This window comes from Pan troglodytes, chromosome 1 (assembly GCF_028858775.2).
Source record: "Pan troglodytes isolate AG18354 chromosome 1, NHGRI_mPanTro3-v2.0_pri, whole genome shotgun sequence".
NCBI lineage: Eukaryota > Metazoa > Chordata > Mammalia > Primates > Hominidae > Pan > Pan troglodytes.
This window is the reverse complement of record NC_072398.2, coordinates 224972269-224995636: the sequence shown is the minus strand read 5'-3', so window position 1 is coordinate 224995636 and position 23368 is coordinate 224972269. Positions and strand designations below refer to the sequence as shown.

Here is a 23368-nt window from a genome sequence, read left to right as displayed (position 1 = left end):
TACATTTATGACATTATTTAAATATTCATTTATTCATTTCTTTCTACCTTTTTTGTATTGTAAAATACACATAACATAAAATTTACCATTTTAAACTTTTTTTAGTGCACAGTTCAATGGCATTAAGTACATTCTCACTTTTGTGCAGCCATCATAGTCTCCAGAAGTTTTTCATTTTCCCAAACTGAAACTCTGTACCCACAAAACAAAGCAATTATGTTTCTATAGCCAGCATTTCCAGTGGCTTCTTCCTATGGCTGCCTCTTCCCACTCTGTGTTCCCAGTGTCTTCCCTGATCTCTTTGAGGATATCTACTTATTTTGAATTCTTGTTCTGGTTTGCCTCTTAATTCTGCTTCCTGATATAAACATAGGGTTTGTCTTTGTGTTACGCTGTTCTTGCACTGAGATAAAGAAATGCCTGAGACTGGGTAATTTATAAAGAAAAGGGGTTGAATTGGCTCATGGTTTGGCAGGCTGTACAAGCATGGTGCTCATCACTTGGCTTCTGGAGAGGCCTCGGGGAGCATTTATTTATTTATTTATGAGACAGAGTCTCACTCTGTTGCCCAGGCTGGAGTGCGGTGGTGCCATCTCGGCTCACTGCAACCTCTGCCTGCCAGGCTCGGGTGATCCTCCTATCTCAGTCTCCCAAGTAGTTGGGAATACAGGTGCATGCCAGCATGCCTGGCTAATTTTTGTGTTTTTGTCGAGACGGGGCTTTGCCATGTTGCCTAGGCTGGTCTCGAACTACCGGGCTCGAGTGATCTGCCTACCCCAGCCTCCCAAAGTGCTAGGATTACACCGCACCCGGCCGGGTCTTTTTTCTTAGAGCGGTTGTACTCCTTGGATGTTTGGTTATTTTTCCCTGTGAGCCATAGCTGCCTTGGAGGGTCATACAGGTCTAGGCCAGGGGCAGGGCCTGCACCCTCACTTGTGCTCTTTCTGGTGAGTTCTAGAGAATTGGGGGTGGGGAGTGAGGAGAACACGTTGGTGATAAAGTCTGGTCTTCATCATTCCCCGCTGTCAGTCTGCTTTTTCCTCCCTGTAGCGCCCTGGCCAACCTGACCCTGACAGGTTCTTTTCTGAGAGCTGCCAGCCTCTATTGCAAGCCCCCCAACCAAGGGGTGGAGAAAGAGAATCGAGTGTTCAGGGGCCACCCTGCTGCCAGGTTCCATTGTGATAGACTGTCCGCATTGTCTGGGCCCTGGTACCAGCTGGTGCTGGGTGAGGGGCTGCTGCTTCTGCTCTTCTGTGGTCCTCGCTCTAGGGACAGGATGGGAGATGAGTGGCCAGGGCAAGATGGAGTGGGGAGCTGGGCCACCGAAAGCTGGCTTCCTTGCAGCCTGCTCACCCTGGAGCTGGCGCCTCTTTCACTTCCCGGTCCTGCAGCCCCCTGCGTGGGGAGGACCCACTCATGCTTGTCTTCCCCAGGAACTTCTCACCATTTCTACCCAAGACTTTCCTCTTGTTTGGGGGCATCTCTAAAATATGGGGAACCAGCCCCTGCATTAGCCACTGTCTTGCTAGCTACCTTTGTCTTTTGAAGGCCACGGGGCAGGGGAGTAGGTTTAAAATGGCTCTGCTTAGGATGGGAAGTTGAAGAGGCAGGACAGGAGCGAGGTGGGGAGCATGTCTTATGGAGCGGGGCCTGGAAAACAAGCAGTGGAACAGTCTGGCTGTCTCCCCACAGCCCGTGGAGCAGGTCAGCTTATGGGGCTCCTATCCTGAGAGGGAGCAGGTGCCTTGGCCCGTGGAAGTCCAAGGTTCTGCATGATGTGGCCTCTCTTGGCTCTGACTTTGGGTGCTTCTGACTTGTTTACCACATATGTTTCCTTTCAGGTTCATTCTTCCACATTCCCACCCTTACCTGTTGACCTCCCCCAATTCCTGCTCCTCTTTTTGTCTAATGAGCTTCTGGTGATTTCTAATGGGCACCTTATGTTTTAAAGTGGTCAGATTTGTTTCAGAGAGAGAGACTTTGTGGGAAGCCACAGACATGTTTTTATAGAATCCCAGTGTCTTTGAGCAGAAAGGGGCTTTAGAGGTGACAGGTCCCATTGCTCTCAGATTATCTTATATTTGACTCACTAATTACTCATTTAAGAAACCCAGTTCCCACACCGATAGGAAAAACCCTACCCTTTCTTTCAGTTGTCACTTACATATTTATAATTGTCGTTATATTTTTAATTTCTTTAGTTTTAAGGCCATGAGTATCGGAGTAATGGTGATGGGAGAAAATTTGCTGGGGAGTTCTTAATCATCGTGAAAATCCCATGTTTTCAAAGCACTTCTCACCACTTCAAACCACCAACTCTCTAAACTCCGTTTTCAGAGCACTTCTCACCACTTCAAACCACCAACTCTCTAAACTCCGTTTTCAGAGCACTTCTCACCATTTCATAATCACCAACTCTGTAAACTCCAGGAGGACAGGAGTTTGTCTTTGTGTTCACTGCTATCTCTCCAGGTCCCAGGACAATGCTCTCTACATATTTGTCAAGTGAACAAATGACACCGTTAGTAACCCTACCTCTGAATCCCATCTCTTAGCTCCACCCTGCACTTGAATATTTTCAGAGCTGAGGAGCTCACCACTTTGCACGCTGACCTGCTATTTCTGCAATAGTATAAATGGTCAGCAAGTTCTTGTTTCTGCTGAGTGTAAATTATTCACCTTGAATATACATTATCAGTCCTGCTTCTGTCCCCTGGAACCACAGAGAATTCCATGAATTTATCTCATCCATGAGGGCGTTTCTGATATTGACGACAGCCAGTGTGGTCTCCCTAGGATGTCTCCAACAAGCACATGTCCCGGATTTCACATCTTCTTCAAAGGATGCTGGTCTTCACCACTTTCGTCATCCTTTTGTGAGTGAGCCCTTGTTTACAGCACTGATTTTATATGTGATAATGACAACTAAACACTGCACCACCAACGTGGCTTCTGATCAGAGCAGAGAGGAACGGCTGTGCCACCTTCCTTCTTCTTGACATTATCCTTGATTAATGCAACCAAGCTAATGCCTTCTGAGTTTGCACTTAATTACAACCCTTTTTTTTTTTGAGACGGATTCTCCCTCTGTCGCTCAGGCTGGAGTGCAATGGCGCTATCTCGGCTCACTGCAACCTCCACCTCCTGGGTTCAAGCAATTCTCCTGCCTCAGCATCCTGAGTAGCTGAGATTACAGGCACCCACCACCATGCCTGGATAAATTTTTGTATTTTTAGTAGAGATGGGGTTTCACCATGTTGGTGAGGCAGGTCTCGAACTCCAGACCTTGTGATCCACCTGCCTCAGCCTCCCAAGTGCTGAGATTACAAGTGTTAGCCACCGCACCCGGCCTAAAACCCTTTTCCAAATAGATTCTCCCCTGTTCTGTACCCCAATCAGGAGTAAAAACCCCATGTTTTGAACTGAGGTGCAGTGTCCTATACTCGCCCCCAGCACTGTGGGATACGGGAGTCAGGAGACCCACCTGCATTACAGACTGGTGATGGTGATCACATAAAACAGCGCAGGGGGAAAGTGCTTTGAAAGCCATGAAGAAGTCTAAGGCTGCCTATTATTGCTGTGTAGCTGGTTTATTCTATCATAAACCCATTCAGGTCTGTTTAAATTGTGTGTTGGCCCACCAGAATATCAGCATCCTTCTCAATGTTGTTATTCACGGGGTCTAATAAGAATACTTTCTATGACTTCATTTAGGCCATTGATAGAAATGACCGACAAGACAGGGCTGAGGGCAAAGGCTGTGGCACATACTTGTGGGGTGACTTGGATCTATCATATCGCTCCATCCTTTGCTAGTTCAGTTACTCAACCGACAGTGCGTCTCCTTGATTGTACTACCATCTAGCCCATGTGGCTTCATCAAATTTACAGGGATAACATGATGGCCTTTGCTGGCTGCCTTGCTGAAATCCAGAGGCACTGCCGTCTATGGAAATGCAGGTTCAATCAAAAGAGGGAATGTGCCAGTTTGCCATGACTCACTCTTGACGATGCTGAACAGGCTCCCGGAGGCCACAGCTTCTCCCTAAGGGCTCCCCAAACCTGTAATGGCCAGCATTTCAGCACAGAGGACAGCGCAAAGAAGCCATGAGGACTCCTTGAAGGAACATGGTAAAGAGCATGGTAAATTGCTGTGCTCGGACTCAGGGTTTCTGAACCTTGGCACTATTCACATTCTGGTCTGGGCAATTCTTTATTGTAAGACTTGTCCTGTGCATTGCAGGGTGTTTAGCTGCATGCCTGGCCTGTGCGCACCAGATGCCAGGAGCACCCCTTGCTCAGTTGTGACAACAAGAAATGTTTCTAGGCATTGCCAATCTGGGGGCAAAATTGCCCCTGGTTGCAAACCACTGGTCTAACTAAAGGAGAAGGGGCCAGAAATATTTAGAACTGTGATACCTGCCCCACTACCACTACCGCAGTTTCTGGGTGTGCCTTCAGAATAACATAGATTTGTTATATCCGAATTGCATTTTGCAGAGGTTAGTATGGAAATGGGTTTGTATGCTTTGATTCTGCTCTGTCAGTGTAGAGTAATGTGGCCCAGAATCATGTTTGGTGGCAGCAGGGGTGCCAGGCAGGGAATGATCCCTGTAGCATAGATGGCTATGTTAGTAGATGGTCCACGTGAGAACACGTGGAATTCGACACGTCGGCTTAGGGAGGTGCTGATGGAATCCCAGCACTTACCAGTACACGCCTAGAGCGAGGGAGCTCCTGGACTTTATTATTATGGTCTGGAGCAGCAAAACTAAATGAAAGATAATCTCTCCTGGGTCTCTGGTTTTAAGGAATCACTCATGCAGGTAGGTTGGTGATCATGGGAGGCCACAGAGGTACTTTGTTCAGAAGTTATTGTTTCCATTAGAAAGAGTAATGATTTTCATATACCAGCAAGAAAAAACCCATGTTATCATAGGCCAGGGATGAGAATAACAGGAAATCTCCAAGTTTACGGAAGTATCTGGTTTATGCCCTAGGAGGTAATAGGAGGTGTGAGAGGTGGGTCAAGGCCTGCCAACACATGTCAGACAAGAGATTATTCATCATTGTTATTTTTGTTTTGAAAATTAACTCCCCGAAAGGGTCAGGTTGTGCTGTGCCTCTCGAAGGTGTAATTCCACTTTAAACTGTAAGCTGTTCTGAGATGATTTCAGCACAAGAACGTGTTTGGTTATGGAACATGATTTCCCCAGCTTTCCTTGAAATAAAAAATTGCCCAACATGCTTAGGAAATGGGAATTATGGTGGACACAATATTATTTTCTAGATGGATCACCTTATAAACGAAAGTTCCGTCATCCAGTTAATGGTGAAAAATTGTCTATTTGAAGAGAGAATAATTGCCAAGGAGCAGGGAGGCCAGTGTTATTGTTTTTTCTTTTCTTTTTTTTCCCTCAAAAACAGGGCTTTGATATCCATTGCATTTCAATTGCATTTAGACTTTTGCATGAGGCAGGCTAGGATCCCAGCCAAAGAACCTGGGTCTGGAACCTGAAAGTGGGTTATGAAGAGGAGGCAGCTGCCCTGGGTTGGCTTCTGGAAGGTTGAGCTGGGGCTTGGCCAATCAGCTGGGCAGAGCTCAGGTAGTCCCATTTTATTGCTAGAATGTTCTCATAATCCCACGGAGCCTTCAGAACTATGTGTTCTGCTTGCTTTTTTTCTTTTTAATTTCAAGTCTGTTTGTTGTGAAATAAAGCATATATACAAAAAAGTATACTAAATGGAAATATGCCGATCCATGAATGAAAGTATGAAAACCACTTAATTCAAGATTATATCATGCCAGCACCTCAGAAGATCCCCTTCATCCTTATCCCCCATCCTCCTCAAAGACAACCACTATCCTGATTTCCAACATTATACTTTTTCAGTTTTTTCAATGTTTCCTATTTTTAAATTTTATTTATTTATTGATTGATTTGGAGATGGAGTCTCTTTCTGTCACCCAGGCTAGAGTGCAATGGCACGATCTCGGCTCACTGTAACTTCTGCCTCCCAGGTTCAAGCAATTCTCCTGCCTCAGCCTCCTGAATAGCTGGGATTACAGGCACATGCCATCACACCTGGCTAATTTTTTTTTGTGTTTTTAGTAGAGACGGGGTTTCACTATGTTGGCCAGGCTGGTCTCAAACTCCTGACCTCAAGTGATCTGCCTGCCTTGGCCTTCCAAAGTGCTGGGATTACAGGTATGAACCACCATGTCCGGCCTCAAAGTTTTTTAGTTTGAAAAAGTTGTAAACCTACAGAGAAGCTGCAAGATGATTACAATGACACCTGTCTACCCTTCACCTAGGTGGACCAACTGTGACTATTTGCCACATCTACTTGATCTCACCTGGGAGATTCTTAGCCACCCACCTTGGAAGCTGGCTTTTGGGCCATCAAGTGACACTCTGGCCGGTTTTCCAGACAGGCACTCCATTTGCTAAAATCCAACCGGTTCTGAGTGGCCATGCAAAGACTCCTGGTAAAATGAGGAGGGCTACATCCCTTTGGAACCTCCCAGGAGTCCAGGTTCAGTTCTTTGGGAAAAATAGTTTATCAATCCATCCGTGAATTCATGTATTAATTTCTCCCCCTGCCTTTCCCTCCCTTCCTTCTGCCTTCTTTTTCTTCTTGCTTTTCCCTTTCAAGAAATACTTTCTGATCACTGTGGGCCTCTGTGGCAGGTGCTGAGGATGTGCTCGTGGGCGAGATGGGCCTGTCTTTGCCTTCACCATCTATCTTCTGGGTATGGGGGAAAGCTTGATTAATATCTAGGCAATGACAAAAAGTGGTACACAAGGAAGTATGGGATACAAAGGGAATACATAGGTATTTCCTACGTACGTAGGTATTCCCTCCAGTCTAGGATGGCTTGGGAAGGCTTCCTCGAGGCAGGGACCCCAGTCCAGAAGGACACAAAGAAGAGAAAAGGGGAAAAGTTGTTTCTGGCTAGAGCTACTTTGAGTCCTGTGTACTTGGAGTACCAAATGGATGCGACACTGAAACACATACAGCCATTTGCAGAATCCAAGTGGCTCAACAGGGTCTGGAGGGGTGGCCCCTCAGTGGAGGGATTGCTGCCCCAGATCTGGCTGTACGGAGTTGGTGTGGGATAGACCAGGGCAGGGTCTGTTGGCGGATTTTGGTGTTGGAAGAACAGAGAGGACAGGGAAGGTAGCATTGGGTGTGGAGCATTTGGAAGGATGCAGAAGCAGGGTGGGGTCTGTGCCAGTCACGGTGGTTCTGGGCTTAGCTAGATGTGGAGGAAAATGGGAAGGGCTTCGTAGACCTGCCCATAGTATTTGGGTTTGGAAATTTTCCAGATTTAATTCTAGTCTTTCCCTGGGCAATGGGATATCTTCAGATTCTCCCAACTCTATCCTTAAAATCCTGGATGGTAAGATCTGGTAGGCAGAGAGATTTTTAAGAATAGAGTTTACTTTTACCCATTAAAAACTAATATATGCTTATTATGGAAAATTTATAAAGTACATAAAAGCAGAAAGAAGAAATTAAGAGGTGGTATTTTACTGGATTGTGGATTAGTCCTAGAAATTCTATGGAATGGTGGGTGGCCAGATTTATTCCATTCATTGTTTATTTGATGGGAAAAAAACCCAAGCAGCCCAACCCTGTACTGTTTTCAGAATCACCCCAAGGCCTGGGTTCAGAATATTAGCTTGTTAATTATCAGGAAAATGATAGAGCTGAGAAGAAATTCACCCATCTCTAAGGCCAGCTGGAGAACCCAGTTGAGGTGGGCTGAGATGGAAATGGCCTTCTCCAAAGCACTGAGCCCCATGAGTCATCCCTGGGGCACCTATTAGCTGTGAGCTCCATTCATCCTTCCCGGAGGACTGTCCCCACCTGACCGGTCACAGCTCACCCCAACCCAGAGCCTCTGAGGGCTGGAGCCTCTCTCCATCTGAGCCCTAAGCTTCCTTTTCCCCTTGTTCCCCGCACTAACATTTTATGATTTCCCCCTTAACCTCTTCATGACATCAAACAGTGGAGACCTTGTATGATTTCTAGAGTTCTTTTTTTCCCGGTTGGAGGACTTACTTATTTACTCTGGTTGACATTCTGCTTTCTTTCAGGAAGGATTTGTGAGAGCCTAGCACAAAATTCACTTTCTTAACAAGAATGTCAGATGGTAGTAAAAAAAAAAAAAAACAATAAGAATTTTTGGATACGGTATTAATAATGTTACGGAATGGGCTTTCAGTTTGGCCACAGGTGTCCTGGTAGTCAGGGCCAAGGGGATGGATGATGGCTCGTGGTTGTTTGGTGGGCACCATGCTACCTCTGAGAAGAGAGGTGCTCTGCTGCTGGCTGCAGCAAGGAACTGATCACATAGGATCTCACGTGGGGGACATCGACCAGGAGAGGGGTCCACGTTGTCACAGCAGCTTGGAGCGTGGGAGCACACATATAATCATCACTTAACTAAAGCTGAGGCCAGATAGAGGAGACTTGGAAGTGAGGGACCCGAAAATGGGAACCCTTGCTAAGGACACAGGCAGCTGTACGCCAGAGCCTGTGGGCCACCCCGAGGAAGTGAGCCCTATGAGCCAGCCTTGTGGGGCAACAGAATGTCACACCCAGGTCCTTCCCTCGCCTCGAGAACCCCAAGCGAATTCCCACTTCCCACAGGAAGTAGTTCAGACCCTTGGGATACCTGGCGTGGTCCTCCTGACCGGGGCTCAGTTTACCTCCTGCTTCAGCCCTTACTCGCCTCCTCCAATCCCAAACTCCTCCCATCCTCAGGTGACCTGGTGCTTGACCCAGACTGCCGAGGGGTGGCCGGGCCCTGTCAGTGCTGCGGAGGTGAGCTCCTTCTGAAAGGACCCCCTGTGGGGCTCCCGGGGCGTCGCTTCTGCCTCTTCCAGTGCTTTCCGACCCTGTGCTTTTCTACCGACTTCTGGGCCGGGTCATCCACTCCTCCAGAAGAGAGGCCAGGGAGCATTCCATCAGCCCCACCTCTCCAGAGGCCCGGCACACAGTAGGCACTCAATGGTTGTAAACTGTATCCACCTACAAAGCCCCTAGAGCTTGTGAGACCTGGGAAACAGCGTTCCATACAATTGAGTGACAGAGCCCTGCGTGGAAAGGGAGGCCCGTGTTGGTGCCCTGTCCTCATCCAGTGGGAGGGGAGGAGAGACCTGGAAGGAAGATGGGAGTCCCACCCCAGCCTGTGTGTTTCTCTGGGAAACAGGTTTCAAGTGCAGGGAGGCGGTGTAGGGCTGACTTCATGGCCAGCACTGTCCTGGGCACCCTGGGTCGTGGAAGGGAGGTGGAGCTCGGTTTTCCGTCTGGGCCTCAGGTGGACTCAGAGGAGGTTCTTAGAGAACCATACAGGGCGTATCAGGTAAGCACGGGTACATAATGCAGAGAAACAGTGCTTGCTGCAATTAGAGAAAGCAGAGAAATAGGAGCTGGAGTGGTCACTAAAGGCACGAACGGCCTTGACGGTGGAGTGGGGAGAGGCAGACACATTGCCGGCACAAAGAGCATGCTGGATGACAGGTTTCGTGGCTTGTTTGTTGCTTTAATTGATGTGGACAGGGGATTCCAGGTAGGAGAATCCAGGCAGGCTCGGAAGGAGCTTGGCTCTGCGTGGGGCATGAGAAGACGTGCTGGTCTTAGCGGAAGGTCCCCAGAGGAGGGGAGGCTCAGGGGCCGGCAAGGTGGCTGAGCCTCGAGCATCCTCCACAGAGCACCGTGCCAGGGGCCTGGGGCGCATGTTGTAACCTGGCTTTCTACACCAGATGAGTAGAACTTTCACAGGTTAGTGGCTTCATCTTGATTGTTTAAATTTCATAAGGCGTTGGGACCCCTTACGAGTAGCTCTGAAAGGGAATGGATTGCTAATAAATGCAAACTGTAAAATATTCATTTGAGATGATTATTTTATATTATTGCATAAGTGCAAAATGAATGAACTTTCTGCTTACTTATGGTGGAATCCACAACCATCTGAGCTATTTAGTGAATGAAATATTTAACCTAATTTCTATGCCTTAAGTGACCTAAGGATAAATGTTATGGTTTAATGTTTTAGTGTTAGAGAAGGAACTAAGGGAAATAAACAGACTTCGAGGCCTCCTGCTGGCTTCCGATGGGGAAGGAGCATCTCCTGGGCCAGGAGTCCTTGGGAGCCTCCAGCATCTTCCCGCCCCTCACGGAGGGTCAGCGGCCATGCCCAGCCGTGCTGCCAGGACCTGGGGAGAGCAGTACCCTCAGCCCTCACTCTCAGGAGCTCAGGGCTGGGGAGGGGACAGCAGGGGCCTTGGCCATGTTCCTTCCCTTTTTGGGCCCCGTTTACTCCTCAGAACAAGGCAGGCTCAGACCAGGAACTCCTGGGGCTGTCAGCTCCAATGTGGCAGAGTTGTGGGTGCTGGAGGCTGCTGGGAGGTTTCTGGGGGGCTAGGACTAGGATGGCTGCCAGGACTTGAAGGTGGAGGCAGGGACAGAGATTCCCCAGAGGCGGCATCGTGGGTGGGAAGGCAGGAAACCCGGGTCTGTGTCCTCCTGGGGCAGTGTGGTTCCAGGACCCAGGTCCAGCTCAGTGGCCGAGGAAAGCCCTTGCCTGCCTGGGCCTCTCTGTGCTGCAGTGTCCCTGTCCGGCCCCCTCTTCACTTTTGCATCCGATGCATCTTCACTGCCAGGGCTGCCAGGCCTGTTTTGCTGCCAGGTGCCCTGTGTTGCCGTAGCCCTTGAAGAAGGACCACCGCAGCCTCAGAAAGGGGCAAGCATCACACTGCGGCACCACGGACACCTGCAGCTCCAGGAAGCTCGGGGGCGAGTGTGAGCCCTGCTGCTTCTGCCCCCCAGAGCCCCGGTCCGGGCTGCACTCTCGACCTTGCCTCCCAGCTTGACGTGCACTGCTGATGAGTTGGTCTGTGCAGAGCCTCTAAGGCAGCTTGGACATGGGGAGCTGTGGGTTTGGTCCTGCTTTGTGCCCAGGGCTCTGGGTCCAGGTAGCCAGTGCTGAGCCCTCTGTCACTGCAGCATGGGGCTGCTTTCCCTGCGGTCCTCGTGCTTGGGCTCTAGCTTGGTCCAAAAGGCTTTCCTCAGGGAGCTCCCCATTTGAGCTCTGGGCCTTGGCAGGGATTGGAGCACCATCCCTCGGAGGTGTTGGCGCTGTCCAGGTGCCGGCCAGTGTGGAAGGAGCTGGCTGCTGAGGATTTACCAGCCCCTTTTGGTTACCAGGCTCAGGCACTTGCCAGGGGTTGGTTGGTTTGTTTCTTCTGGATTTGGATTTGTCCCCAGGACAGACGTCCTTGGGTCTTACCAGGAACCATGGCCTGCAGGACACTGCTGCGGGGAGGGCTTCCTGGAGCTTGGGGAAGCTTCAGTCCAGAGAAGACAGAGGACTTGACTGAGCTTATGGTCAGGGAGTGTCAGAACGAGGACCAGGACCCCAGGTCCGGCTCCCGGGCCGCCCCCTCCCTCGGCGTCCAGTGCTCAGGCCTCTGGGCTCTGGCCCTTGCTTGGGTGAGCTCAGCTGTGCTCAGTGACTTTGGGCCACGGGCTGTGGCGTCACATCCTCCAGAGCCTTCTCTGGTCACTCCCAGGTCGTGTCAGTCCTGAGGATGTCAGGGGACGCTTTCTGAACACAGTCTGCGTCCTTCCTTATTTTTTGTTATCTTGGCTGTTTGACAAATAGACTTTGGAGGTGGAAAGACCTGAGTTCAAATCTCGGACCCACTACTGACCAGCTGGGTGACGTTTCATTATCCATAACATAGAGAAGATACTGAGAGTCCATGAGACACCACACAGAAGGCTCATAGCATGGGGCCTGGCACCGAATAGGTGCTGTTTACGTGATAGCTTGTATGGTTGGCTCTCCACACCCACCCTCACTGCCACCCCCAGCCCCAGCCTTCCTTTGTGCCCGTTTCTGAGTAGTAAGGTTTCTTACTAACAGTTTCTTGTACTCAGCTTCCCCATCACCTTCCTTCCATTTCAGCAGAACCCTCTGGAGTGGAGCAAGTGATGGGAAATGCTCTTATCAGGCACCTGGGACCTAAGCAGGTGCCCTAACCAGCAGCAGCTGAGCACTGAGCCCTGGGAACACCTGTGCCCAGGCGCAGGTGCTGGTGAGGGTGGCTGCCGCTGTCCAGCCCTGATCTCTGGGGCAAATGAATGTTCCAACCCCAAACATCCCCACAGCGGTCCCGACAGACGCCTACTGGTTTGGCAAGCACTGTCGTGCGTGGGAGCTCTGCTTACTGGCTTCTGTCTTGGCATGGTCTCTGCAGAAGGAAGCCACCGCAGACTTGGTGGCTGGTCTTCGCATTGGGTTGAAGGGTGATTCAGTGTTCCAGTTTGGATTGTAACTGCTTTATTTTTTAATTGTTTTTTTGAGACGGAGTCTCGCTCTTTTCGCCGAGACTGGAGGGCAATGCTGTGATCTCGGCTCACTGCAACCTCTGCCTCTTGGGTCCAAATGATGCTGGGATTACATGCATGAGCTACTGTGCCCTGCCTGGATTGTAACTACTTTAAAAAACCCTTCCAATGCTCCTCAGTGCCCTTAGAATAAGCTTCTAGACCCTCAGCCCTGCCGGCACGCCCATTCCCATCTTTCTAGCGCCCTCTGAGACCCTTCGCCCTCCTACCCACTGTGAAGACGCGGAGGACCTACCTTGACCTTCCCCCCATGCCATGAACATGGGGGGGGGTCCCCTCTCCTCATTCCAGACCCAGCTCTGGCATCACTCCTCTAGAGGGGGTCCCAGAGCATCTGTGTCAAAAATCCCCGTCCCAGTTCCCAGCTTCATCCCTGTCTACTTCCTTCATGACATTTATCACAGTTTACAGCTATTTTATTATTTGTTCCTTTCCTTTTTGGTCCACGTCCCCCACTACAGTGTAACCTCTACAAGGTGGGAAACTCTGCCCACCTGTCACTGGTGTGTCCGCAGTGCCAGCTCAGAGGCTGGCAGGCAGAGCCGCTCATTAATATATGCTGGCTGTGACCTTGCCATTCCCAGTAGTTCCGATACCTCCAAATTCCGAGATTACAAACATCCCACTCTTCAAATACCACATCCAACATGTCTCTCCGCTCCACTCCTCCAATTTCCCCTGATGCCCCTGAGACTACAAGCCCCCAGTGCTCAGGGGGCCCCTTCCCAATCCTCAGAATTTCTGGCCCTGTCTCAGTTCATCATGCTCACTGGGGGAAACCACAATTCTGGGGAAACCCAGCCCTTGCCTTGCCCCTTGTCCATACCTGTGCAGCCGGAGAGACACCTGCGGGTGTGCTGATGTCATGGTTCAAGTTTTTAACCTCACGTGGGCCCATGATACTGCCCGGTCAGGTGCTGGTGGTCCCCGTCCACGCTTCCTGTTCTCCAAGGTGACTCTTAAGTACCTTCACCCTCTCTCAAGCCCCCAACACTCCTCCCGCCCTCTCTCTTAGCTGTTGACCTTGCCAGGTAGAGATAATTGAAGGAGAACTTCCTCCAGCTCCTCCTGCCAGATCTGCCACTTTCTTTCTGGTCCCTGTGAGGCCCTGGCTCTGTCCACTGCTGCTCTTGGTCCTGCCTCCTGGGTTCCTGGCACCGGTCTTTCTCTCCTCCCTGGATCTTCCCGTCAGCACACAAACATGCCACGATTTCTCCCATCTTAAAGACCCTCTCTAGACCTCTCCCTCCTCCAAGCCAGGCCCCCTCCTCTCTTTCTCATTTGCAGGCAGACTCTTGGAGAGCCGTCCACAGGGCTGAGTGCTGTGGGCGCTTCTCAGTCCTCGCCCTTGCCTGTCGGCAGCCTGTGACGTGGCTGATTGCCCCTTTCTGTGACGCACCCCCTTCCCTTGGTGCCCAGGCTGCCACCTCACACTGGCTTCCTTTCCTCTCACCACTGGGGCTGCCCTTTCTCTTCCTCAGGTTCCCCCCACTCTGAATTCTATGGTGCTCCTGGGCTCTGTCCTTGGATTCCCTGTCTGCCACTTGTGTGCAGACTCACATCTCTAAATGTAGCTTCCTGCCACGTGCCTGTGGGCTGGACTTCCCGTCTGAGCTCCCAACTCACTGTCCAGCTGCTTCTCGGGAACCTTCACTTGTCTCGGGTATAGAACCTGAGTGTCTGTAATCTCTCCCCACATCTGATCTGGCTGCTGCTTCCCAGTAATGCCAACTTCATCCTGCTAGTGTCTTGGGCCAAAAGCCTTGGGATCATCCCTGAGTCCCCTCTCTCATCTCCACACGTCCAGACCTTCAACAAACCCTGTGGCTGTGACTTCAAAACACACTCGTCCCTCATTGCCTTGTGCCGCACCTCCTCCATGCCAGCACTTCTCGCTGGGGAAGTTGCAGACCCTTCTACCATTCTCCAGGCCCTGCCTTTGCCCTTCTTCTTTTTTTTTTTTTTTGAGACAGAGTCTCGCCAGCCTGTTGCTCAGGCTGGAGTGCAGTGGCACGGTGTTAGCTCACTGCAACCTCTGCCTCCCAGGTTCGAGATTCTCATGCCTTAGCCTCCTGAGTAGGGATTACAGAAGTGTACCACCATGCCCGGCTAATTTTTGTATTTTTAGTACAGATGGGGTTTCGCCATGTTGACCAGGCTGGTCTTGAACTCCTGGTCTCAAGTGATCCACCCACCTCAGTCTCTCAAAGTGCTGGGATTACAGGCGTGAGCCACCGCACCTGGCCCCTTTGTCCTTCTTGAGTCTTTTCTCAACCCGGAAGCCAGAGCCATTCTGCTAAGATCAGGCCTGGCCGTCCTTAGTACTTAGGTAAGCAGAGTGTGGCTCAGCTGTGCACTGTTCCTGGCTGCAGGTGGCAGAGGTGGAGTCAGGGATGGAGCCAGGAGTTGAACTTTGGAGTGCTGGACTCACCGCCCCCCTGGTGTGGACAAGCCCCTCTGTGATCTGCTGGTTCTACATTGTGTTCTTGGTTAGGAGGGCAAGGATACTTTTGCAATTCTCAACTTCTGGGAGCTGGCGGAACTTCCCTTCCTGTCTTGCCTACACTCCTCAAGGCCTCAAACTATCCCATAATGCTCGGCTTCCTTGTGACTCCTCTTCTTCAACCCCAACGACAAGCAGCCAGCTGAGAGCTTCCTCCAAAGTCAGAGACAAGGAGCTTGGCAGTGGACCTGCTGCCAGAGGCAAGGCCGTGATCTTGGAACATGGAAGCCCAGCACATTTGCTCGTCCTAAAAATACAGTTCTTAAAATAGACCAGTCCATGTGGGAGATAGGGAACCTGTCGAGTGCGGTTCTGAAGGGCTTGCTCCGCCAAGGGGACCGGCTGGCTGGGGCAGCACCTGGGCAGGGCTGTGTGCCTCAGAGGGTGCCCTCAGCCGTGGCAGAAGCCACAGCCTGGGTTTAGGGTACCCTGTCTGGCTCTTGTTCTTCAAACCCCATCCAGAGGCAGGCCGGTCTCTTACCTGCTCGATGTCTGCACATAGGGAAACCTGAATTGAAGCCGAGCCTTGGGTTAGGCCCTGCAAAAGCTGCAAACAACAGTTTGTGTTTGGGGTGTGAGGCTATAAACAGCCCAGGAGTCCTGAGGGGGTTGGAGATTTAGTCAACCGTGAACAAGCTGGAGACAGGCTCCTTCTTCCTGGGGATCCCAGCGCCCACTACAAATGTGAACTCCTTTTTGCTCCCTGCCCCAGCCTGCCCCATTAGACAGGGCATGGTGAGGCGAATGGCTGCAGGGACTGAGGCCTTTCTGTAACTAAAGCCCAGCCCAAGTATAGGGAGCAATGGCCGAGCTTCTGTTTTAAGGCAGCAAAACAGCGTGCGAGCATGGTCCCTTAACACGGAGTCTGGAATTGTTTCTCATAACCCAACGCTTGGCTCGGTTTCAAAAAGGAAGCCTCTCCTCTCGGGTATCATGACCAGGCTCCTCGTAAGAGGTGGGACGCAGCCGAGGGGGGCAGTCTAGAGGTTACACATTCTGAGCTACCTTTCGGGGTCTGTGGACCCTCTCAGACCCTGCAGCGTGTCGGGGGCGGGGTGGGGGAGCGGGTGGTGGCATCAATGGGTTTCTGACGAATGCCTGGAGTTGTTTGCATAATTGGGGCTCTGTGTGTCTTTTTCTGGAGGAAGAGCTTCTTTCACATTCCCTGACTCAAAAACCACAAGCTAAATGATCTGTACATTTTCCTCCAGCTCTGAGAGCCTCTGATCCTATTATTCCAAGTCAAGAAATTTTGAAAATTACAGGATAGAATTCTTTCTCAGAACAGATGCTAGGGATTTGTAAGTTTCCATTCCCTGTGCTGCCCTGGTTTGCTGGATGGACGGATGTCTTGGAATTTTCAAGACCTCCAATCCTCAAAGAGGTTCTCACCTGCTGTCCTGGTGAGGTGCATGGGCCTCCCTCCATGGTGACTGTGTTGTTGGACCGAGTGGGATCAGTTGAGTGGGAGGCGCTAATGACCGGATTTCCTACATTGTCCCCTGCTCCCCTGACTCTATTCCTCACTGAGCCAGACAGACTCACCGCTTCCAGTGTCTGTGGCATGTTCCCACTGTCCACCTTCACGGTTCACATTTTCTGGAATGTTCTGCTCTTCCCCCTGTCCAGGTCCTGTGTGTCTTCAGGGTCTGGTCAGATGTCTTCTGGTGGGGCTGCAGCTAAACTTAGCCTGCCCAGCCTGCCTCTCCTCTGAATGCACATAGTGTTGACATTTTTTTCAGTTTAAAAAATTTTATTTTAAAAATGATCTTACAGTTAAATTGACGTTTTTGGGGCTGTGCCGTTCCATGACTTTTAACCCATGTTAGCACTGCCACAAGTAAGGGACAGGGCAGCTCCACCACATCCTGCAGTGTATTCGTCTGTTTTCGCATTGCTATAAAGAACTACCTGAGACTGGGCGGTTTATATAGAAAAGAGGTTTAATTGGCTCACATTTCTGCAGGCTGTACAGGAAGCGTGGCTGGGGAGGCCTCAGGAAACTTACGATCATGGCGGAAGGCAAAGGGGAAGCAGGCATGTCCTGCATGGCTGAGGAGGCCTCAGGAAACTTACAATCATGGCAGAAGGCGAAGGGGAAGCAGGCATGTCCTGCATGGCTGAGGAGGCCTCAGGAAACTTACAATCATGGCAGAAGGCGAAGGGGAAGCAGGCATGTCCTGCATGGCTGGAGCAGGAGGAAGAGGTGAAGGGACAGGTGCTGCACACCTTCAAACAGCCGGATCTCCTGAGAACTCACTATCATGAGAACAGCAAGAGGGAATCCTCCCCTATGATTCAGTCACCTCCCCCAGGCTCTTCCTCCAACATTGGGGATTACAGTTTGACATGAGATTTGGGTGGGACACAGAGCCAAACCATGTCATGCAGCCACACCCTGCCCCATCCTAACCCCCCAAAATCACTCATCTCTGCTCTGCCACCATGGGTTGGTCTTTTTGAGAATGTCAGATGCAGGCTGGCTTCTTTCCCTCAGCCTGACACCCGTGAGAGCTGTCTGAGTTGGTGTATGTGTCAACAGTTGGTTCCTTTCAGTGGCTGGGTACGTGACCTGTCTTATCCGCATGTTCTCTTGGTGAATTTTGCCTCATTGTGTGCATGTCCTATGTCACTAGATGCAAGGAGGCAAGGGCAGCATGTGGTTCATTTTTATAACCTTTCAAATGCTCTGCAAACAGTAGGTGCTCAGCTGTCGAATGGGTGAATGAATGGACCACAATGGGTAACAGGAAGGGGAAATTAATTTTACAGAATTTTGTATTTCCTATATCCTAAAAAATCTCCAGTAAACATAACCCTTAATTTCCTGAATTAAAAATGATTCATGCTGGGCGTGGTGGCTCATGCCTGTAATCCCAGCACTTGGGGAAGCCAAGGCGGGTAGATCACTTGAGGTCAGGGATTCAAGACCAGCCTGGCTAACATGGGGAAACCCCATCTCTACCAACAATACAAAAAATTAGCCTTGCGTGGTGGCAGACACCTGTAATCCCAGCTTCATGGGAGGCTGAGACAGGAGAATCACTTGAACCCAGGAGGTTGGACGTTGCAGTGAGCTGAGATTGCACCACTGCACTCCAGCCTGGGTGACAGAGCGAGCCTGTCTCAAAAGAAAAAGAAAAAGAAAAAAAAAGATTCATTGCCTCTCTGTATTCTGTTAGTAGCCGAGACAAGAGAAAAAGCAATCAAGGTAACCTAATAACAGGGATTTCCTTCTCCAGACTCCCTCCCTGCCTACTCACCTTTCTGTCTCTTTTTCTGGTAAGTATTTCCCTGGCCATGTCCTGGGACCTGTACACAGGTGCCCACTTCTTACACCCCACCACTGGGAGTCTTCGACAGCTCTCACACAGAAGAGGAATACTGTGGTCCTGGAAGTTGCTAGGTAGGCCCCGAGTCCCAGTTGTTTCATTTCTCAGGACATCCTGGTGCTGCAGGAGAATGAAACGGGCTCCAGAGTGGAAGTTGCCACACATGCCTTGTGATGCTGGCTCTGATGGGCCTTGCTGTGTGATCTTGCTTAAGTCGCTTCCCCTTTCTGGTCTTTATTTTCATTACCTTATTTTGTACCCATTGATTAAAAGATGAATCTGAAAGAGATGGTTTCTGTAGTCTCTTCAAGCTCTGAAACAATATGATTTTGTGAACTCACATACTCATACAGACATAAACACAAGGAGGATTTGCTAATGAACTTCTTCGTTCTTTGCTAAATATAAATGCCTTGCTTGTGACCACAGAGGTTCAGGTGCTCCGTCAGCGAGTATTTAAGTGCCTACTATGTGTAGGTTTCAGACTTGAGGCTTTAAGTGTTTGTAGGAAATGGAAACACTGTCTGATGTCTTTCTATTCTTTAAATGAGGAGTGGAGAGGGAAGGAAGAGGTGCGTGTTATCATGGCCCTGTCTCATTTGTATGCATCAGTCCTCTTTTTCTTCTGCTTCCTTTCCTGGGATCGCCACATTCTTGTTGGTGTCTTACAGACAAACCTGTTCAGGACTGAATGACCAAGTGCCCCAGAAACATGGGTTGGTGTGGGTGGTGCCCAAGCCTGACCCCTGCCTGTTTTCTCATACACGGTTCACGTTGCCCCCAGCAGAAGTGGAGAGTAAGGGGCTCACTGGCTATTTCTCCAAAATGCGTTGGTTGGTGTGGAATTGGGTACAACCTGGTACTTTCTGTGAGTGTTGAGGGCCTGCTCCTCCAGGCCATGGGCCATGCCTTCCAAGGTTTTTTTTTTTTTTTTTCTGAGACATGGTTTCACTGTCACCCAGGCTGTAGCACAGTGGTGCGATCTTGGCTCGCTGCAGCCTTGACCTCCAAGGGCTCAAGCCATCCTCCCGCCTCAGCCTCCTGGGTACCTGGGACCACAGGTGTGCGGCACCACGCCTGGCTAATTCCAGGGCTTTTTAACTGATGGTCTCAGGAGTCTCCTTTGTGGAGGTTCAGGTCACTCTGGGGATGGATGGAGTTGGGGCTTAGGACTCCTCTCTCGACTCCTGGGTCAGAAAGTGACTCCATCAAACAGGCATTTTTATGGTCTCAAATGGGTTTAACAAGAAAGAAGTCATGGAGGCAGTGAATGAAGACACAGATAGTGGGGGACATGGACCTACTGGTGGCTCGCAGTGCTTATGATGTAGGGGTTGAATGTCTTTTGTCTCCAGCAGGCTTGCCTTGAGGAGAGACACCATTTTGCCATCATCTTTACCCCCAGAAAGAACAGGTGGGGAGGAGATTTGTGTAGGACTCTTTTTCCCCATATGGAGAACTCTATGGCCATTTTACAAACATTCCCCATCCTTCCAAATCCTCTCTCCCCCTTCTCCTTGCCAAGTTTACACTGCCAATTATACTAGACTAGCAACAAGGAGCTTGGAGAGGAAGGCTGCTTTTAGAGATGTCGTTCCAAGCGCTAACAAGGTGTTCTCGATAACCGGAATCAGCACCGCCCTCCTTCCGGTCATGTAGCCCTGGTAACCACAGAGCATGTTTATGCTCGGGGAGTCTGTTTCCCGTTGATGGGGTCGGAACCATTCCTGGAGTCATTTCTTGGTTTTAATGCTCATCCTTTCCCTTTCCAGCCATTAAAGCTTCTGGCCTAGAAAAGCCTGTCTGGCTAGCCTGACCTGGTGCTCCGTTTCTGTTATCTCTGATCAGCAGCGGGGAGGGCGCTGTGGACAGAAACATGTTAGAGAAGGCCCGTCTGCAGAGGGGCCCGAAGAGACCCAAGGACACCCTCCTGGCTGCAGGGTGCCTGTTCCCTCCCTGGCTCTGTGCGCCTCCATCCTGGCAAGAGGGCCTTGGTGGGCGGGGTGGATGCCCGCATGCCTTTGGTGCTACCATGACAAGGTGGCCCTGGCCCGGGAGTGGAGCGGTGCCTGGGTTCTGCGAAATGCCTCAGAGCCATGACTTTCTGCTTCTCACAGCTTCTTTAACTCAGTCTCTTAGTCTTCCCCTGAACTCGCGGACACTCGGGTTCTCTGACCAGCATGTTAAGGAGTTGGGCTGGGCAGCCTCTGCAAAGGTCTTCTTTAGTGTCAACTTGAACAGTTTCCATAAGGTTGTGTCGGGGACACCTAGAAATAGGTTCCTTTGAACAACAGTATGCTCGTTGACTACCAAGACCTTCCAAAAGAGTGAGAGATTGGGTTGGGGATGGGATTTCAGGCTGTGTGTGTAAATTCAGCATGATCCTCCATGTGGAGAGGAGACACACTGGTGAGGGCAGCTCCTGGTGGTGGGGCAGGGGTCACAAAGCTCTGAAATGAACAGTGAAGTCGTGGAGGGGCCCTTTAGCAGAACCCAGGATTGGGGCACCAGCAACCCTTTCCTTCCCAGGGGGAAAGTGGTTCACTGCCAGAAATGCTTTAGAATCGTTAGAGGACAGGAGATCAGCTACACAGATGATGAAACTGAAAGCCGGGGTCTGTTTGTTCTGCTGCTGAGCAAACTTGGTAAAAATGTTCATTGAGATGGAAAACAAGAACACAGACACACTGTGAGCCTTTTGACCTTTGCCTTTGACCCGGAAACGTGACTGTTTCCTGGAGAAAGTGAGTTCACCTGTGTCCCTGTGCCTGTGCCTGCCACAGCCCCGCCCGACTCCCCGGCACCTGCTCCGACTCCAGCTCTCATGGAAGCAGTGTTTTGCGATGAAGTCTTGGAAGCCAACAGCTCTCCTTTCTCCTCTTTCCCATGTGTGGTGTTTGTGATTCCAGAAATAAGTTGGGCTCCACCCTCAGAGTGGCAAGCACTGATGGTTTCTCATTCAGGGGCTCACTGGGGATTGCCTGAAGCCAATGCTGGCATGGCTGGGCTGCCTGTTTCTCCAGGAGGGCCGTGATGGCACATTTGTGTCAATATTACCTGCAGAAGAACTTTCCATCTTTTATAACAAGCAATTCTGTTCAGGAGTATGAATTGGAGCCAATTAGGGCTAAAAGTATATTCCAAAATATATACAGTTATATGGCATATTACGATGTTTTGGTCAACAACTGATTGCATATACCACAGTGGTCCCATAAGATACTAACGCTATATTTTTACTATATCTTTTCTATGTTTAGATATGTTTAGATACACACATACTTACCATGTGTAACAGTTGCCTACAGTATTCAGTATAGCAACATGCTGCACAGGTTTGTAGCCCAGGAGCCATAGGCTGGATGAGTCTAGCCTGGGAGGGTAGGAGGCTATCCCATCTAGGTTTGTATAAGTATGCACTTTGTGTAAGTACACTATGATGTTCACACAATGACAAGATCGCCTAATGACACATTTCTCAGAATGTATCCTTGTCATTATGGGACGCAGGACTGTATAGGCAACAAACAGATAAATTGACAAATGATTTCTGACCACCCCCTACTGTAGGCTGAGGGCTCAGGCCCCTCTGAGGGCTCCTGTAGGAGGCTCTCCTGCCTCTGACTCAGTGCTGGGGGCAGAGGGGGGCTGCAAATTGTGGGCTTAGCCTTGAGCTGCGATATGGGGCAAGATGATGACATGGGGAAGGACCATGATCAGAGACAGAGCTGGAGAGGGACCAGGGCTGACCCCAATGCCACAGGAAGTGGCTGGAGTTGTTCTACCCTGGAGGGACCGGAGCTGGGGCTTACTCTCACCAGGGTGTTGTACAGAGGCAGGTGATCCCCTGATTGTCCCCACTGGGCCACCAGGCAGCCCTCACCTGTCCTTGGGCTAGAAGAGCACTTCTTCTCCATCCCAGGCTCAGGCGGTGCTTGTGCATCCTGCAGGGGTGTGGGCCACCCCGGCCTCGGTGCACCCTGCTTTTGACCATTCTTTGTGCTGGAGGCGAGGCGTGAGTCTGGGGACCTGCCCGGGGGCTCCATGGCTGACACAGCTGGCCATACAACTGCAGGTGTCAGAGATGTTTTGAGAAACTCCCTTCAGGGCAATCAAGCCCTTGCCAAGTGGAATCACTCTGCATTTACATGGGTGGCTTCTGAACGTGGCCGTGATGAATTGTGCTCCGGCAGGGCCTCGACAGTGAAAAATGGGGCAGTGCGATGGAGTAGGAAGGTGCGGGGTCTCTGCTGGGCTGGAGCCTGCACCTGAACCGGGAGTCTGGAGCCACTGGAAACAGTGGGTGCCTCCGCCAGCCCCGGGGGAATGCACAGATGTGCCCTCATCGCTCAGCTTCTCTCTTTGTCTGTCTGCTCCCTTCATGTGCATCGTCTTTCTCTGATTTTCCCTCTGTCTCTCCAGGCTGAAATGCAGCATCAAACACGCGCTCTCCTGCTTTCTTGCTTTGTCTCTCTTACACTTCTCTTCCCTTCTTCTTATTCGATTTTTAAATTATAATCAAAACCACTGGACAGTGAGCATGGGCAGGAGGGACATTTGAAGAGGGTGGATGTGTCACTGTCTTGATTGCGGTGACAGTTTCCCAGGCATGCATATGTGTCAAAACTTAGTGTTGCACACCTCAAATATGTGCAGTTCCTTGTATGTCAGCTGTACCTTAATAAAGCTATATTTAAAATCCCCCACTCATTTTGAGTAGGAAAGCAATGAGAAAATGTTTTTGAATATTTAACTTTTAGAAAAGCCTGTATTCTGCTTCCCTGTAAAGTAGAGGGAGACAGAGACCCAGCAGGGGGCATTTCTTTCTGGGGTTTGAGCACTGGAAGATCATTGTTAACAGTGCAACAGCCACCGCTGTTCAGTGAGTGGTTTATTTGGTAGGACAAGCCTATGCAACAGCCCTTGCATTTGTCCCAGAGACTCAGGGAGGGTAAGCAAAGTGACCTGCCCAAGGCCACGCAGCTGGTCAGGGGCAAAGCTCTGCTTCCCAGCAGGTCTCCCGAGCATGACTCCCCTCCAGTACTAGTTGTGGGATGGGACAGATGCACCTGGGAGTGGCTGGCAGAGAGTGTGTTGGCAATTGTTT

The 23368-nt window shown here is 50.5% G+C and overlaps 1 protein-coding gene across 18 annotated transcripts in view; it reads left to right on the top strand.

Moving 5' to 3' along the window:
* CAMTA1 (calmodulin binding transcription activator 1) overlaps nt 1-23368 on the top strand; it is a 981226-nt gene that overhangs the window by 214025 nt on the left and 743833 nt on the right. The window lies entirely within an intron of this gene.